Raw genomic sequence first — 17,928 nt, 5'->3', positions numbered from 1 at the left:
AATTCATTTCAGATATCTGCAGTAGATTGAGAAGGTGATTTAGGAAATCCCATACATTAAACATAGGGAGAGATGCGGCATCTCTCTCTTTCACTTACTTTCCGTGGTCAAGCTTGTTGTGACTAGGACAGAAAGATCTTATTCTCTCACGGGGATAAGCAGTGAATAGTTGGAACAATACTATACCTACCCCAAGGGTTCCACACCCCTCTGTTAAGGAAGCCTAGAAAACAAAGTAATTCAAGAAGCAGGGAGTGGTGAGATAGATCAAATGCTGTTGAGAAGTTGAGTAAGATGAAGCCAGAGAAGCGCCCATCGGGTTTGGAAATACAGAGATCTCCTGTTTCATCAGCAAGTCATTCTTCTAAGCTGACATATTAAGTACATATTAATGTGTACTTTCAGTGCTAGAAGCACATAGTAGCAACACTATTGTCAGCTTGCCCCCTGAAGAACAATTTCACTACTTCTGTATTCTGAAGATGAAGCAGATTAAAGTTCAGTGAGGCCTTGGAGCAGCTTATTGGTCCAATAATCAATGGCATTTGGTTATAAAAATAGAAAGTGTTAAATTGATTAAACAAGAGGATCATTAGACTGATCTGGTTCTAATACCTTAGCAGCCTATTGAGCAAACCAACATCTAAACCTGTAAATGCCTCAAGGTTAAGAAACTGAAGCCTAGGATAACCAATCACAAGCAGCCAATTAGATTTTCCCAAATAAGGCAAACACTTAAACTATAGCCAATCAAACAATTTCCTTGTTTTTAACAATGGCAATCTGAATTTTGGTTTGTCTAGTCCTAATTACGTGCATTCTTGGAGAAGAGTCATTGGCTAAACAAACAACAACTAGTTTCCCTTCTGAACAAATTAGTTTGAGTTTTTCCAAAGACCGGAGAAAGCACTGACCAATAGGTTTACCTTTCATGGAAGATTCTCTACACTTTCTCTTTTGATTAGTCAGATTTTCCTTGGGCCATCCCTCACACTTGCCGCAGACCTAACTCTGCTTGTTTAAGAGGAATCTGTGCATGAGTTTACAGAGTTGGGGGTAGGGATCAAGCTGGTGAAGCAATAGCACTGGTATGGAGCTGAAATGCTGACTCCATGTATTTCCAGCTTGGGGTTGAGGACAAGCACAGGTGTCATTTTGATATTTGGCAAGGTACCTGAAAAACCTGAAATTTCTCCGTGTGATTTCTATCTACTTTGACATTTTAAAAGAACTGTTCTTTTAAAATGTAAATCCTAACCCTTTGATGATTTTTTTTAATAGTTCAGACTGTTAGGGATGGTAAGGAGATCTTAAAGGTATTTGGGCTCAGCTATTCAAAAAAACAAGTAAGAATCTCTACGACTCTGACAAATGTAACCTACCTCTGCATATATCTGGAGATGAGGGAGCTCATTGTCTCAGTACCCAAGGGACAAAACTACCTTTTGAGTAATGGAATTCTAACTTTAAGGTCCTTTCTGCTATTTAATTAAAACTTGTCTCCTTATAACTTCCATTGAGTTATCTGCTGAGGATAATATATATGCATATTAGTCAGTGTTCTCTAGAAACAGAAACAATGCATGTATAAGAGATTTATTATAGGAATTTGCTCATGCAGTTATGTAGGCAAAGAAGTCCCATAATCTGTGGCTGTCTGCAACTGTAGAATCAGAAAAGACAGTGCTATGTTGCAGACATAGGCCTGAGAATTAGGAGCTCTGATGTCCAAGGGCAGGAGCTCTGATGTCCAAGGGCAGGAGACGACAAACATCCAACTCAAGAAGAGAGAGTGAAAATTTACCCTCCCCCTGCCTTTTTGTTCTGTTGGGGTCTTCAGTGGACTAGATAATGCTAGCCCACATTGGTGAGGGTGAATCTTTTTTTACTCAATCTACTAATTCAAATGCTAATCTCCTCCTGAAATACCCTCACAGACACACCTAGAAATAATGTTTTATCAGCTATCTGGGCATTCCTTAGCCTGTCAAGTTGATGCATAAAATTAATGATGACAATGTGGTATTGTAAGAAATATATTTCACCTTTGTCCCTGGTTCCTGTCACAGAACTCCTAAAACCCTTGGAAAACTCCTGAGTGATAAAAGTGTTTTTATTATTCATAATGAGCCCCTTTCTATCACACCTGAGTTTATGCTAATGAAGTGGCTTAAGGTGGGACCTCTAGAGATAGCTACAGGATGGGGTCCAAAGGTCAAGCCATCATTTGAGGTTTAGAGCTTTCAGCTCCACCACCCTGACCCCTGGGAAGGGGAGGAGGAGGTGCAGATTGAGTTCAATAACCACTGGCCAATGATTAATTAATCATGCCTCTGTAATGAAATCTCTATAAACACTCATAAATGACAGGGTTTGGGGAGATTCCAAGTTGACAAACATATCTACGTGCCGGGAGAGTAGCATACCCCCAACTCTAGGGAGACAGAGGCTTCTGCACACAGGACCATTTCAGTCTTAAGTTTATGGACCTCTTAATCTGGCTGTTCATTTGTGCCCTTTATAATGAGTTGTAATAGTAAGTATAGCACTTACCTGAGTTCTGTGAACTATTCTAGCAAATTATCAAACCTGAGGGGAGTAGTTGTGGTAACCTCTGAATTTTTAGCCAAATCAAGGAGAAATGCGGGCAGCCTGGGGACCCTGTGCTGGCACCTGAATTGAGGACAGTCTTGTGGGAATGGAGATCTGTTAGCTTGGGATTGGTAGCTAGTGTCAGAATTGAATTGAATTGTTAGGCTCCTAGTTGGTATCCAGAGAATCAGAAAAATAGGATGAATCTACTCCATCTTTCCCAGGAGAATCCTTTGAACAGGTCAAACATCTTTATTTCTTCAAACTTTCATGAAATAACTGACCAACTGTTCATCATCCATATATATTTGCTCATCACTCATTAAAAACTAGTTTGTCAAAGTTCATCCTAAAATGCTATATTTATAATTTAGCACACTTCTCTGGTTGTGACCTAAAGAGGACATTATAGGTACCTTAGGCAGGTTAATAATTTTATGCTTCTTCAAATGGTATATGTGCTGCCAAAGTGAATGCAGTGCGTCTTCAAATGGATGTGCCCTAAACATTTGTCTATTACCTGGCATAAGGCTGGAAAGGTTGGCTAGCAGTAGCTCTGGTCTCTTTATTGCCCTGATCAGTTCAGTTCTTGCCCAATAATGAGCACCCTACCCATGGAACACAAGTCCTATGGATAATAACATCTACCTCCTTGAAAACTAGTTAGTGACCCTCACTTATAACTCAAACATGTCTTCAGAAAGCTCAGCTCTCATGCCATTGAGCTTATCAGAAACCATCAAGTTCAACCAAGAATTCTAGTAAATGGCATTTTCTCCATCTTCTTACATACTCCATGATATTTAGCATCTAATAGTCTGGAGCCCTGGACACTGGCATGGCTGATGCACTTTTTAATTGAGCTTTAGATCTGACCAATTATTTTCTGTGTTCTAGGTTACTATACTGATGGTGTCAATTAAAAACAAACAGACAAACAAAATAAAAACCAACCTGTCACAGTATGGCTCTTAGAAAACTGTGATAAACTTAAAAACATATATATATATTTTTTTTTTTTTACAAAAATTGTCAAGCTGATCTCCCTCGTTTTATATTTATGCTTGACCTTTATAAGCCTGAATATAGAATTTTGGATTTAGCCTAATTGATTTTTATTTTGTAAAAGCCAATTAACCATTTTAATTTGTCAAAAACAGTTCAAATTTTTATTCGAATGTGTCAGTATAGGATATTTTAAGCAGTTACATTGTTTGTTTAAATGACAAGGACTTGGAGGTGGAAATTTGATCTGTATATTAGGGAAATTTCTTCCTTCAAATTCTAGAGTTGTGCTATCTAAACTGTTGTCATGAAACTCATACAGCTTTTAAACACTTGAAATGTGGCTAATTCACTTTACGATTGCACTACAAGTATAAAATACCCACCAGATTTCAAAGCCTGAGTACAAAAGAAAAGAATGTAAAATATCTCATTAATAACCTTAGAAATATTGATTACATGTTGAAATGATAATATTTGGGGCATGCTGGGTTAAATAAAATGTATAAAAATTGTTTTTGCCTGTTTCTTTTTACTTGTTAAAATGTGGCTAGTAGAAAATTTAAAATTACATCTGTGGCTCACATTTGTGGCTCACGTAATATTTGCCTTAGACAGTGTTACTCTAGAGATTGAAGTGACCTCTAGCTTCTCTCCATTGTAACTGGGTAGAACAAAGTGGGCTGGACAGGAAGCAGTGGACATTTTCATACAAGACCTGGTGTGTTGGTGTGTGAATAGAGGGGGAAGCAAGAGGTAGTACTGGACAACCAGAGAGCAGCATGTGTGTACATAGTGTGCATATAGGAGCCCGAGATGGGGCAAGAGATAAGAGACAGAATCTAGAAAGGCAGGGAGACAAATGCAAATTGGAGAGCAATTTGCTATAATTCCTATGCAATATATTATCCTTGCTGCTGTTTGGGTTGAATGAGAGTTTATGCATGTGGCTCACTCCACAGCTTTCCCCCAAATGCATCCAATCAGAAAAATCTAGGCTGCTTCTGTCTAGCCTGGTACCTCTTTAAGCCCACCCATGATTTGCTAGCAGAGGGAGAAGAGAGGAAGTAGAGATTTGTGCCCTGTTGTATCCCCTCCTCCACCCAGGTAAAGCAGACATTCACTATTTGGTGTCTCCAGTGTGTGGTTAGCATACTGTGTGTCACACAAACACAGAGTGTAGACTCGAGCTACAGATAACTTAGCTAACTGCCAGCGCTCATACCTCTCTGTTGAATTCTTAAACTATGAGGGCAACCAGGTAGACCTTAGAGTAAACGTTCCATGTGTGTCCATTAACTATCAATTCTTATGCAAACAGGAGGTATTAATCCCCTTCAAGATGGGAGCCATGAGTGTGGCAGAGGTTTCACGTTGGCAGCCTGAGGTTGAATATGACCCTCAGACATGTTTTGTTTGGCTTTCACAATGCTTTAAAAAATTAAGCCAGCCTTGGAAAATTAGAACATCTTACATAAAACTTTTGAGTTTGAGCTTCCCTTGAACACTCCTAAAATAACATTGGGTCAGTATTCCCACAGGGTAACAATGAGCCGGAGTAGAATAACAGTAACCCCATCATACCAGGCCTGTGCCAAGATCCCCAGGCATATGCAAAAATGCCACCAAATCCACACATTGGAGTTGTCTAGCTGGTTCATGGAGTCATCTGTGTTCACTCCCATTAGATCTTCCTGATTGGAAAGCCAGAAGGAATCAGCCATCAGGAAAGTGACATGACACAGGCTTTTTCATGATGGCTTTATTGCCAGAGAGGTGTAAGAGTTAGGTGAAGGTGGAGGTTCTAGGAGGGAGAGAATAGGTCTTAGACATTGCTCCTAACTGGTTGTGTTTCTAAGAGGTAGGGTAAAAAGAGGAAGGCAACGAAGTATAGAGTTGAGGAGAGAGAAGTCTTACTCATCTTCTAAGACCATCTATAACTCACCTCTGTTGCCTAACCAGTAGAGTAAGGAACAAGGAAACCTAGTTAGCCACTAGCTGAAAACCACGCAATTGTTTCAGCTTACTTACAAGAGTGGACTTACCATTTAGAAGGATGTATTTTTCCTACAAATTAAAGGAACAGACAGTGTAGCAATAGCATGGGGTCTGTGTGGGTAAGAATAGGTTACACAATGGTTTGCTGGCCCAGCCACTGAATGGAGGGATGTCCTGCTCTCTGAGTGATAAAGGGCAGGCAGGTCATGCCCCCATTGCTCACACATTCCAAGGTTCAAAGACCAGGTCAGTACAGTGCCCCTGTGTGGAAGCCTGGGACAGAGAAGCGAGAAAAACTCTTCCTTGTTTAAAACAATCATCTCCTATGGTATTCCAGATACTTGGCTTTTATTTTAAAGTAACAGAATTAAAAAAAAAAAAATAGCAGAAAAGCAATGGTAACCCAAACTCAACAGCAGCTTTTTTAATTTTTTTTTAAAGCAAATTGGATAAAAAGATACTGCTTAAGAAAGACCTGAGTTTCCTTCACATTCCTGAGGTAGAATCTAGATAGCTTTTATAAACTTGAGTCTACTCTGGTTGCTGATTTTGGCCTAGTTTCTTTTTAGAGAAAGAAAAGACTTTTGAAAGTCTCTCTGCCCGTGGTGTGTTTTCTCTCCCCAGCAATGTCTAATTCAGGAGGCCAATTTTAGCCACACTGGGCAGGTTCCTGAGGAAGGGTCAGATCTCACATGTTCTGTAATGACCAGTTTGTATTGAGAACCAAACTAGACCCTTTTAAATGACCGTGCCCCCGGCCAGGATCTAGTTTCCCACTGACAGTGATCATAGTGTGAGCTGGCCATTAAGTCATGTGTTTGTTTGCCTATTTATTTGGAGTGGGGACAGGGCTGAAAGACCTGATAGAAAGTGAGAAATTGACTGAAATTTGACTTGCGTTTTATTATAAACCTGTTTAGTGCTTTTCTACTGAAACCCAAATCTCATGAGTGCATTCTAAAACAAACCAGTGAGGAACAAACAACCACGGCTAGCCCATTTTGTCTTTGTCCTTCCATGCTCCAAAGTCTCTCTTCTTCATTTTCCTTGCCCTGGGAGCTGCCTATGAGGGGGGCTCTGAATTTGCATCCTTTACTGCAGCCTCTAATTCTGAAATAATTGCAATTTTCCTTTAAGGTCCTACATGGGCAGTTATATACCATCACCTTAAGATAGCCTTTGCATGGCTCTGTAGTTTCAAGGTGTTGTTTATCTTTGAACTGTATTTGTATTGTCTGCTCAGCTAAACTCTAAGCTCACTGAGATTAGTGAGTATGTTGAGATACCTGGGTGGCTCAGTCTGTTGAGCATCTGCCTTCAGCTCAGGTCATGATCCTGGGGTCCTGGGTTGGAGCCCTGCGTCAGGCTCCCTGCTCAGCAGGCAGTCTGCTTCTCCCTCCACCTCTTCTTCTCCTCATGCTTTCTCTCTCTCTCTTAAATAAATAAACTCTTTTTTAAAAAGAGAGAGATATTAGTGGGTATATATTGCACCTTTGTGTGTTGGCCACAGCTCCCTGGATAGCACTAGGCACACATTAGGTTCGCAGAAACAATTTTTTGAAGGAATGGTACAGTGATTGATTTGGAACACATTGATTTGCCTCAAATGGTGATCACCTTTGCTCTTGTGGAAGGTGAAGTAAAGGGACTGGGAGATTTATTCAAACAGTAATTCAGAATCAGAATATCACCTGCCTCGTGCAGGGCTTCTAAGTCTACAGCCCGGAAAGAAGGTATCCTCCACAAGAGTGCCATAGCCTATGTCCGACTTTCCCTGGTTCTGTGTTCCCTTATCTGTGCACCTCCCACCCCACCCCACACCCTCACACCACACATACACACACACCACATACACTTCTCTGTTTGGCTTCTCTGTTCTTCTTATCTTCCCTTCTCAAGAAGTGTTGACTTTTATAAAAGTTAAACTCAGTGCCTAAGGTCAAACCCACTGAGCTGGTATTTCCCAGAAACCACAAATTTAGGGAGTGGATTATTAAAAAATTATTTTTTAGTATTTCAACTAAATAGTTATCTGTAATTCAAAAGTACCAAGGATTTATGCACTGTATACCTTTTATAGTAATGTAAATTTTATGAGCAGCTTGAGGAGCCAAGAAAGGAGAGACCTCTTGGGAAGGGAAAGTCTATTACGTCATGTACGTACAGCACCCCAGGCTGTCTGGGGGACTCTGAACAATGGAGGCAATTGAAGAATTCAAATGAGTAGGTGATCTTTTACATCTTTACAAGGCAACTCCTGGAATACCCCAGCACTGGGATTTCAGTGGGTCCTGAGACTTCCTTCCCTTGGCATGATCTTCCCATCGTGATGGGCAATGGTTCAAGATCTTTATATTACACATGCCCAGGCAACTTTTGAGTTTATTCTCAAAATTTGTTTTAAATTAAATTGTTTTAAAAGGAATATTCACCACCACCACCCCCAATCCATTTTTATTTAGAAGTGCCTATTATTGGCTAAATTGTGTCCCCTCTTCTCCCGGTTCATATGTTGGAGTCCTAGCCTCCAGCACCTCAAAACCTCACTATATTTAGAAAGGGTTTTTAAAAGAGTAATTAATTAAGGTAGGATGAGGTTATATTGGGTGGACCTTATGAAACATGACTGATGTCCTTATAATAAGAGAGTAGTAGGACACAGAGATATACAGCAAGAAGACCATGTGAAGATACAAACAGATGGCCATCAACAAGCTAAGGAGAGAGGCCTCAGAAGAAACAACCCTGTTGACCCTGGTCTTGGACTTCTAGCCTCCAAAACTTACAAGAAAATAAATTTCTGTTATTTAAGGCATCCAGTCTGTGGTATTTTGTTGTGGCAGCCTGAGCAAACTAGTATAGTGCCCCTACTCATTTTCTTATCATCTCTGAGAAAAATATTCATTTTTCAGGTAAAAAGTACCCCATGAAAAAGTATATCCAAAGCCATGAGGATAAGCAGGGATTGCAATGATCAGATTTTTCGAAGTTCTAATTTTTCCCCCATTCTACATTCATAAAATTGTTTTTTATTTATTTTCATTTTATTTTAATTCTATTTGCCAACATAGAGCATAACACCCAGTGCTCATTTCATTGTGTGCCCTCCTTAATGCCCACCATAAAATTCTTTTAAACAACAAACTTGATTCCTGTGGGATAATAGTTCTTAAACCTGGATTCATATTACAGTCAACTAGAGAGATTTGGAGGACCATTACTGATGCCAGCTCCATTTCCAGAGGTTCTGAATGATTGATCTGAGTTGGGTGCCAGTACCTCACCCCCCCGCCACCTAATGGGTAGCTAGAGGCGAGAAAAATTGCTCCAAAAATCAGTTAATTAGAAATACCCTGCGAACTGAAAGTTTACAGAGAGAATCATTGGATTTCTATCTTTTAAAAGACTCAGATTTCATAAATCATTTTATATTGCTCCACCACTATAAATTACATTTCTTAGTCCGAGGATGTCTCCATCCTTTTAACCCCCAAACCATCGGGGAGTTGCTATTGCACCATTTAGTGAGAACAGAGACTAGTTAGCAATTTCCTCACCACTGATCAATGCAAGTTACAAAATGGCAGTTAGAGTTTCAGGGAGTATTTAAAAATCTTCCAGTTTCAGGGAGCATCTATGCCCAGAAGAAACTCCATTTGGACAGGCATGCTCTGCATCACCCTAATTAGCAACATAGCAACACAAGCCCCATGGAGAACTGGCCTAATTTGGTAGAGCGGTGTTGAGAGCCAGTTCTCTTGGACTTGGCAGCAAGTGAAAGTGCTTTGGATGCCAATTAGCTGGAGTTGCCTTCAACCCGTAGCTGCTTAGTAGCAGCTTTTTAATGTTTGTTGGTTTTTCATTAAAGATTGATCTGACTCTGTGGATTTCTAATGTCCTTTTATTTGGTAAGTCAATCGCAGCTTGGCAGTGTCACAGACACAAGATGTTAAAAAAAAAAAAAAAAAAAAAAAGTCTTGGCAGAAAGTGCCTTTCAAAATTCAGCTGAATGGTTCCAGAAGAGAAGACAGGGGCTAAGAGGACGGTGGAGTGAGATGCAAGACCCTCATCCAAGGCTGAAGTGTCTGTAGGGCTGAGAACTGTGGCTGCTCATGGACCCTGGATGGGGGGGACTTATAAATGAGTGAGAAGTGACCCCATGCAGTCATCCCCAAAGGACAAAAATCTGGATGCTTCAGGTCTTTAAGCAAAGGAAACTAAGCAGGAGGGTAGTTCGGCCCACTGGAGAAGGAAAGAGAATTTACAATAGTACATTCGTGCTTCATTTAGACCTTCTTTGCTAGAAGGCGCTGCAGCACCAGGTTGGACAAAATTGCTTCAACTGGTCTCTTGAACTAACTACCCTTAGTCCCCCCCTTATCTGTGGTTGTGGTTTCACTTTCTGAGGTTTCGGTTACCTGCGGTCAACCAAGGTCCAGAGGCAGATTCTCCTCCCCATGACTTAGCATCAGGAGGTCAGTAGTCACCCAACACTGCCGCACAATGCCTACATCACTGACACACTTCCTTTCTTTAGGTAGACATTTTATCAGTTGACGTCATCACGAGAGCGAGGTGGGTGCAGTCCAATAAGACATTTTGAGAGACAACATTCGCATAACTTTTATTCCAGTACATTGTTATAATTGTCCTATTATTAATTATTAATCTCTTACTGTGCCTACTTTTTGTGTGTGTGCCTACTTTTTAAGTTAAATTTTATCATAGGTGTATACCTATGATATAGGGAAAAAAACATGATATATATTGGGTTTGGCACTATTTGTGATTTCGGGCATCCATGGGGTATTCCAGAATGTGTCTCCCATGGATAAGGGGGACTACTGGATTCCGATTGGCTACACAATGCAACCTGCTAAACCAATCAGACCGAGCCTCTCTGGGGCAACTCCAGACTAGCTGGGAATCAAACCTCATGATTGGCAAAATTCCCACTGTCAATTTATCTTGTATCTAAGGAGGCATCCTGACTATAATTTCTGGCAGGAGCTAATAATGAAAGTACTTGCCTCATTGATAACTTGCCCCAAGTGGAACTGTTCTTCCATCTGCTAGGGCCAGTGTTGCTTCTGCTTTGGCAAACAAAACCGCCTGGGGCTGATAAGCTAAGGCGTGATATCACCTGCCAATATGGCCAAGGGCGAAAACAGTTTAAGACTCAGTTTGGGCCTCTAAGGTCTGGGTAGTGTTTGGTTTAATATGGCTCATGTTTTACAGCTTAGATAGTCCTGCTTCCAGGGATTCAACAGTAGTGTCTGTTAGGAGCAATCTTATTAAATCACTGTGTGTGTGTGTGTGTGTGTGTGTGTGTGTGTGTGTGTGTGTGTATAATATACATCATTATATATATACATATATTTTGAGAGATATATACTTGAAAAGTTAGCAGTAGTGTGTGAATGCTCTCCTTATTATGTATTATAATGTATAATCTAGATTACATAGGATAGGCAGGACTTTTAAGTTGATATAAATGTACATTTATTTAAAAAATACACATCTCAGTTTAAGAAGCCCTGCTTTCCAGGATTCAACAATGTGCCTGTCAATGCCCTTCTCAGCAGGGTCTTTGCTTGCTGTTGCCTCTGCCTGAAATGTCTTTGCCCGAGACATCTGCCTGGCTCCCTCTCTGACTTCTTGAGTTCTTTACTCAAAAATCACCTTCTTCCTAACCACATAACGCAAAATTTGAGAGCCTCCTCCATGGGCCACATTTCGTATGTTATCATTTTTTCTCCTTAGCATTTAACACTAATGTACTCTACCTCTTATTTGTCTTTTATGGTCTGTCTTTCCCCCACTGGACCACAAAGTCCATGAGGACAGGGGTTTTGTGTAGCTGACACGTAGCAAGCAGTCAATAAATATTTAATCAGTGGATAAAATAGTCCTAGATTTATTGAAGGCCTGCTGTGCTCAATGCCCCTTGCTCTTTGCTACGGGAGCTACAAAGGCCTCTGAGACAGCCTATGCCTTCCAGGACCTCACTTATTACCAGTCAGCAAGGAAATGAGAGCTGACGATACAAAACAGTTATGGCAAGTGCCAAACAAATGTTCCAGATGGTAATACAAGCCGACTTCAGGGGAGGTAGAGACTAAGAAGGGCTCATGTGGTCAAGGAGGATACCGTGGGTCAGGTGGGCCCTTGACCTTGACCATAAAAAAGAGGGAGGTGTTAGCTAAGCATAGAAATGGGAAGGTGTTTTCGGTGGGGACTGTCTCCTTCAGCAACTTTGAGCTGTGAATGCAAAAGCCACCAGAGGTGCTCTCATTCATTTTCCAGCCATATCTCGGGCTTGTTGCCATCTGGCTAGCCTCGAGAAAATGTGCATGTGCCTTACGAGTGTCCTGGTCACCTCTGGGCTGAGCAAGCTGTATGACTGCTTCTTTTGTGACCAAGGGGAACACACATGCTTGCCTAGTGCTGGCCTCCTGGAGTGAGTATATTTTAGGACATGGACAGTCTAATTTAGACCCAGGCCAGGCACATTCAACAGAGGCCAATTAATCCTGAGACCTTATCTCTATTCATGAGTTAAGACTATCTCATTTAAAGGCATTTCTGGGTAGTAAGTAGTTCAGTATCATTAAAGTTTACAGATAACTTAAGTCTGTTGTTTTTAAAACCAAAGCTTAAAAACCTATTGGGTGCATCTCTTGTGGAACTGAATTATAAAAATACAGGGCGATTAAGGGTGCCTGGAGAGTGAGGTCCTTACTAAATACTCCCCTGGGCTTTGAGGGTTTCTTAGTTGTACTCATATTAATAGTTTTTGGGGTTCTCTATCATTTTTAGCTTCTGACTCATCATTTTTCATTCTTAGCTTTTGTTTCTGATTATTTGTGGACTGAGAATCCAAATGAGGTAAGTTATCTTAACTATTATTTAAGAAGAACATAGGCATTGACCAAGGGTCTTGCAAGCTCTTCTCTGAGCAAAAGACGTGTCTTTCAGTGCCTGGGATGTGAGTCACCTCTGTTTTCCACTCGGGCCCCATCTCCTTCTCCCTGATAGTCATCCTGATTTTTTAGCTGTGAGCAAGACAAGTGAGATTGTCAGGTGGCTAATTTCTGGACATGTGAACTATTACTATGGTTTGAGTCCAATATACCACAAAGAAATATGATAGATCCTTACTGTACCAGTGCTGTATTCATTGGCAGGAGCCAACTAAGAAGTAGATTTGAGTAGACAGTTTGTATGTCTGGAATCTGGACCTCTAGCATTTCCTATAGTTAGTTATCTTATCTACAATATTCTGCACACATGATAAGGATTGATCCATCCTAAGGTAAGCCGGTACCTTGAAACTGTCTCTACTTGGGGAGAGATGGGCTGTGGTCAGGCGGTGAAAGTGAGGCTGATGGCTGAGTGTTCAAAGCCTTTTATAAAAGCACTAAGGAAGGTTCTAGCAGCGCAGAAGGAGTAAGACCCAAGAGAAGCAGTGGTAAGCACATCATCAAAGGTACAAGGGAGCTTCAGGATAATAGAACATTTGTGAAAGAAGTTGCCGATGGTAAGGTGCATCCTGCGGGATGGCTGCTACACCCTGGAGCCCCTGTTCATTATCTGTGGCAGCACTGGTGGTTATATGTGGTTGTCAGCTGGCACAGAGAACAAGTCACCTTAACACTAGGTTCCCTTCCTGCTGAACTCAGCCAGTTTTGCAAATGGTCAGGGAGATAAAGCCATGTAGGCTGACTTCATGAGGATTCGTGAGAGTTGTCATCACCGTCATCACTATGGAGCCTTGCCTGACACTGACTTGTGGCGTGGTGCATGCTCAGTGCTTCTGTGTCAAGGGTAAGTTAAAGGGGAGGCCTGGTTCCAGTCTTCATAGGGCCCACATTCAGGGACAGTCACGCTGTGATGGATCCTCCACTAATGTAACAATAAGGCTGTGAACAAAACATCCCATCGTTCATAAGCTTTATGATTTAACTTCTAAAGACTAGAACCTAAATTATTAGCATCAGAGCGCACCATGTTAACAAAGAGACCCAAAATGCAATGGCTTAGATAAGACAGAAGGTGATTTCTTTTTCACCTGACAGTCCAGGATGGGTGCCCTGGGGCAACAGAGACTTGGTCCATGCAGAGATTTAGGGACCCAGATTGTTTCTATCTTACTCTCCATCCTCTAACCCATTTTCCTCGTCCATGTATGCTCCATGTCCTGCAGCCAGCAGGAAGAGGGAAGAATGTGGAGAGGCATGCTTGCCAGATGTTACACGCTTGTCTGGAAGTGGCACACTTCCTTCTGTTGGCCGGAGCGTGGTCACATGACCATCCTTCCCTACAAGGGACCACGAGAGACATAGGGCTCGCCTGGGCTGCACATCAGCTATAACTCATCACCGTGGAAAAACGCATGAGTGGATTTCAGTGAAAATCCATTATATTCCACTTCACCCTACATTTTGATCTGGTGGTTCTTTTTCTTTTAACTCAACAATACGTTTTAGAATTCAACAATTTCCTATCCCTTTCTCGTGCTTGTATATTAACTCTGTTTAGTTTTCTGAAACTTCTTTATAGTTTCTTTCTCAAACCCCTCAATATACCTCAATTGAAAACATTAAAATACGTTTTTTTATTGTCAAAATTAAAAAAAAGTATTTAGACTTTTTTTTTTTTAGAACAGCTTTAGGACATGGCAAAATTGTAGGACAGGTGTAGAGATTTCTCGTATCACCCCGTGTCACCTCCCCCTTCCTTTTCTATTATCCTCTGCCAGAGTGATACATTTTTTACAATTGATAAACCTACATTGACACATACTTACCCACAGTCCATAGTTTACCTCAAGGTTAACTCTCGGTGTTTCATATTCTAAAGAATATGATTTGGAAAAATTACTGACAGGTTTCCATCACAACAGTATCATTGAGAGTAATTTCCACTGGCTCTGAAGCCACCTATTCACCCCTTCCCTCTCCACCCCCTCCAACCCCTGCAACCACTGATCTTTTCACTGTCTCCATAGTTTCGCCTTTTTTAGAACATCGAATAGTTGGCATCGTACAGTACGAAGCCTTTTCAGGTTGGCTTCTTTCACTTAGTCATATGCATTTAAGATTCCACCATTTCTTTTCATGGCTTGATAGCTGGCCTCCTAGAATGGGTTAGGAATACTTCTTTTTTAAGATTTCCATCTCTGCTTATTTTGCCCATCTGTTCTTGCATGCTGTCTACTTTATCCATTAAAGCTCTTAGCAGACTAATCATGGTTGTTTTAAATTCTTAGTCTGATATTTCCAACATCCCTGCCATATCTGGTTCTGATGCTTGCTTGATCTCTTCAAATTGTTTTTTGTTTTTGGGGGGAGTTGGGGGTTTTGGGGGGGGTTGTGTGTTTTTGTTGGTGGTGGTGGTGTTTACTTTTTGGTAGGCCATGTCCTTTTTTCTTGATAGCCAGGCATGATGTACTGGGTATAAGTAGACCTTCAGTAGTGTGGAGGTGTGGGAGGAGGGAAGTGTTCTACAGTCCTATGATTAGGTCTCAGTTTTTTTAGTGAGCCTGAAAAATTTGAATTTGAACTTCACAAGTGTTCTCAGATTTTTTTTTTCTCCTTATTCCCCCATCCTGTCAGTGAGACAGGATGGCTAGAGTGGACTCCGGTTGGGTATTTTCTTTCCCTCCTGTCAGTTAGGCTCTGAAGATACCCCAGTAAGTTAGGCTCCGTTAGCTAATTTCCCCTCAGGGCAGGTCTTGTTAAGGAGAACAGAGTGCTTTTGCATATTTTAAGTGGCTTCATTCCTTCCCGCCTTGCTAGAAGGACAAGGGGATTTTTCTCTAATATTTACTGTGGGAACCTAACCAAGCTCCTGGGGTTAAATCTCATAATATTGTGAGGTCTCCCCTATGACTGGATGCCCGTGGAGTTTTCAACTTTCATGGAGTTTTCAACCTTCAAGTGTTGCCTGCACTAAATCTTCAGCAATTCCTTGACTACAGTTCACGTTTTCCTACACTGGCACTGGTTCCCAGGGCAGTTTCTACTAGCAAGTTCCTGCTCCTGAAAGCCAAGCCGCCTGTGTTCTTCTGTCTCCAGATCTTGGGGGCAGTAGTTGGCCTAGGGTCCTTCGATCTCTAACAGATCCAGTAAGAGTGGATTTCTGTTTCAATCTGTTCAGCTTTTTAGTTGTTCAGCTTGGAGTGGCAGCTTCCAAGCTCTTAGAAGTAGAACTTGAAGCCAGAGTCTGCCTCCAATTTTTAAGAGAGAAAATACACTCTTTAAACTCTAATTTAAATGAAGTAGGATTCCTGGGAGAATCTTCCAACATTTCCTGAGATAGGGTTGCAAACTGAGGATTAGAGTTGTCAGGTTTAAAGACTTGGATAAGAAAAGAGTGACCTATGGAAAGGGAAGAAATTCTAGAGGCTGTAGACACTGAGAAGTGAATGGACAGTGAAAGTGCACAAACTCCCCACAAAATGAGATCTCCACTGGAATATGAGATTTTCTTCTTTTAAAAAAATTTCATTGAGATATAGTTGATATATAACATTGTATTAGTTTTAGATATGCAGTGTAAAGATTTGATATATGTACATATTGTGAAATGATCAGCACAATAAGTCTAATTAACATCCATCATGTCACACACATAATTACACTGTGTGTGTGAGAGATAAGATTTTTTAAGAGCTACTCTCCTAGCCACTTTCAAATATACAGTACGATACTGCTAACTATAGTCACTATGCTGCTCATTAGAACTTGTTTATCTTACAGATGGAAGTTCATACCTTATGACCACCTTCACGCATTTTGCCCACCTTCCCACTTCCTGTCACTGGTAACCACCGATCTATTCTCTGTATCTATCAGTTCCTTTTTTAATAGAGAGACACAGGGAGAGAGGCAGAGACACAGGTAGAAGGTGAAGCAGGCTCCCTATGGGGAACCTGATACGGAACTCGATCCCGGGACCCTGGGATCATAACCTGAGCCAAAGGCAGATGCTCAACTGCTAAGCCACCCAGGCATCCCAGTCTTTCTCTGACTTATTTCACTTAACATAATGCCCTCAAGGTCTATCCATGTTGTTACAAATGGCAAGATTTCCTTTTTATGGCTGAATAATCCATTCTTTAAACCACATCTTCTTTATCCATTCATCTGTCAGTGGACATTTAGACTGTTTTCATATCTTGACTATTGTAAATAATGCTGCAATGAACACAGAGGTATCTTTTTGAAATAGTGTTTTTGTTTATTCCAGATAAATATCCAGAAGTGGGGCTGTTGAATGGTATGGGATTCTATTTTTAATTTTTTGAAGATCCTCCATGCTATTCTGATAGTGGCTGCACCAATTTATATTCCTGCTGACACTGCAAAAGGGTTTCCTTTTCTCCATAGCCTCACCAACACTTGTTATTGTTTTCTTTTTGGTAATAGTTATTCCTTTTCATTTTGTTGGTGGTTTCCTTTGCTGTACAGATGCTTTTTAGTTTGATATAGTCCAATTTGTTTATTTTTGCTTTTTTGCCTTGTTTTTATTGTCTGCTTTTGCCCCATTGTGGCTGACTCTTGTCCAAAAGGCAGGGCACTGGCTGGTTAATTATGAAAGTAAAATCTGTAACACAAATTCAGCTAAAGAGTCGTGAGAAAAACTGCTTCAGGTTAGGCTAGGACCACCAGTTAGTGCTTCTTTTCAGTTTTAACCAAACTCATGTTAATATCAAGACAGGTATTTAAGAAGGATAAGATGACAGTAGGAGATTCCTCCTGTATAAACCAATCTCCCCAGACTTGGAATCTCACTTAGAAAGAGTAGATTTTTAAAAAAACAGTTTACCAGAAATATTTACATTCCTAAGTGACAGGGCCTCTCTTACTCTTTTTTTTTTTTTTTTTTCTAGGTTCTGACTCCATGAGAGTAAAGGTATCCTATTTGGAGACTTGGTCCTACAGCCCCAAATATTCCTGCTCTCTTCTTTGAAGAACTCTTGGAAACTTTTGGGTTACTTGAATCTTAAAATTCACCCATGTGGTACAATGTGTAATCAATCAGGGAGATTTTATTTTCAAGGGAAATTAGATAACTCTGTGGAAATTGGTTTTTCTACTTCTTCCTTTTTCATCTAGTACAATTCAATAGCTCCATTCATACCTCTTCTAACACACACTCTCTCAAATAGATAGTTCCAAATCAACGGTTTGCCATTTAGTAAGGTGTTCTCCTATCCTTTGATTTGATTCTGTTGCATTTAAAATAGGCCTTACACTTCCTTGGAAGGTATAACTAAGATTCAAACTCGGCCCTCCTTGGCCTGTTCACAAGGGAAGTTTTGCTGTA

This window comes from Canis lupus, chromosome 16, assembly GCF_003254725.2.
Source record: "Canis lupus dingo isolate Sandy chromosome 16, ASM325472v2, whole genome shotgun sequence".
Lineage (NCBI taxonomy): Eukaryota > Metazoa > Chordata > Mammalia > Carnivora > Canidae > Canis > Canis lupus.
The sequence above is the reverse complement of the archived record's forward strand: the minus strand, read 5'-3'. Positions refer to the sequence as shown.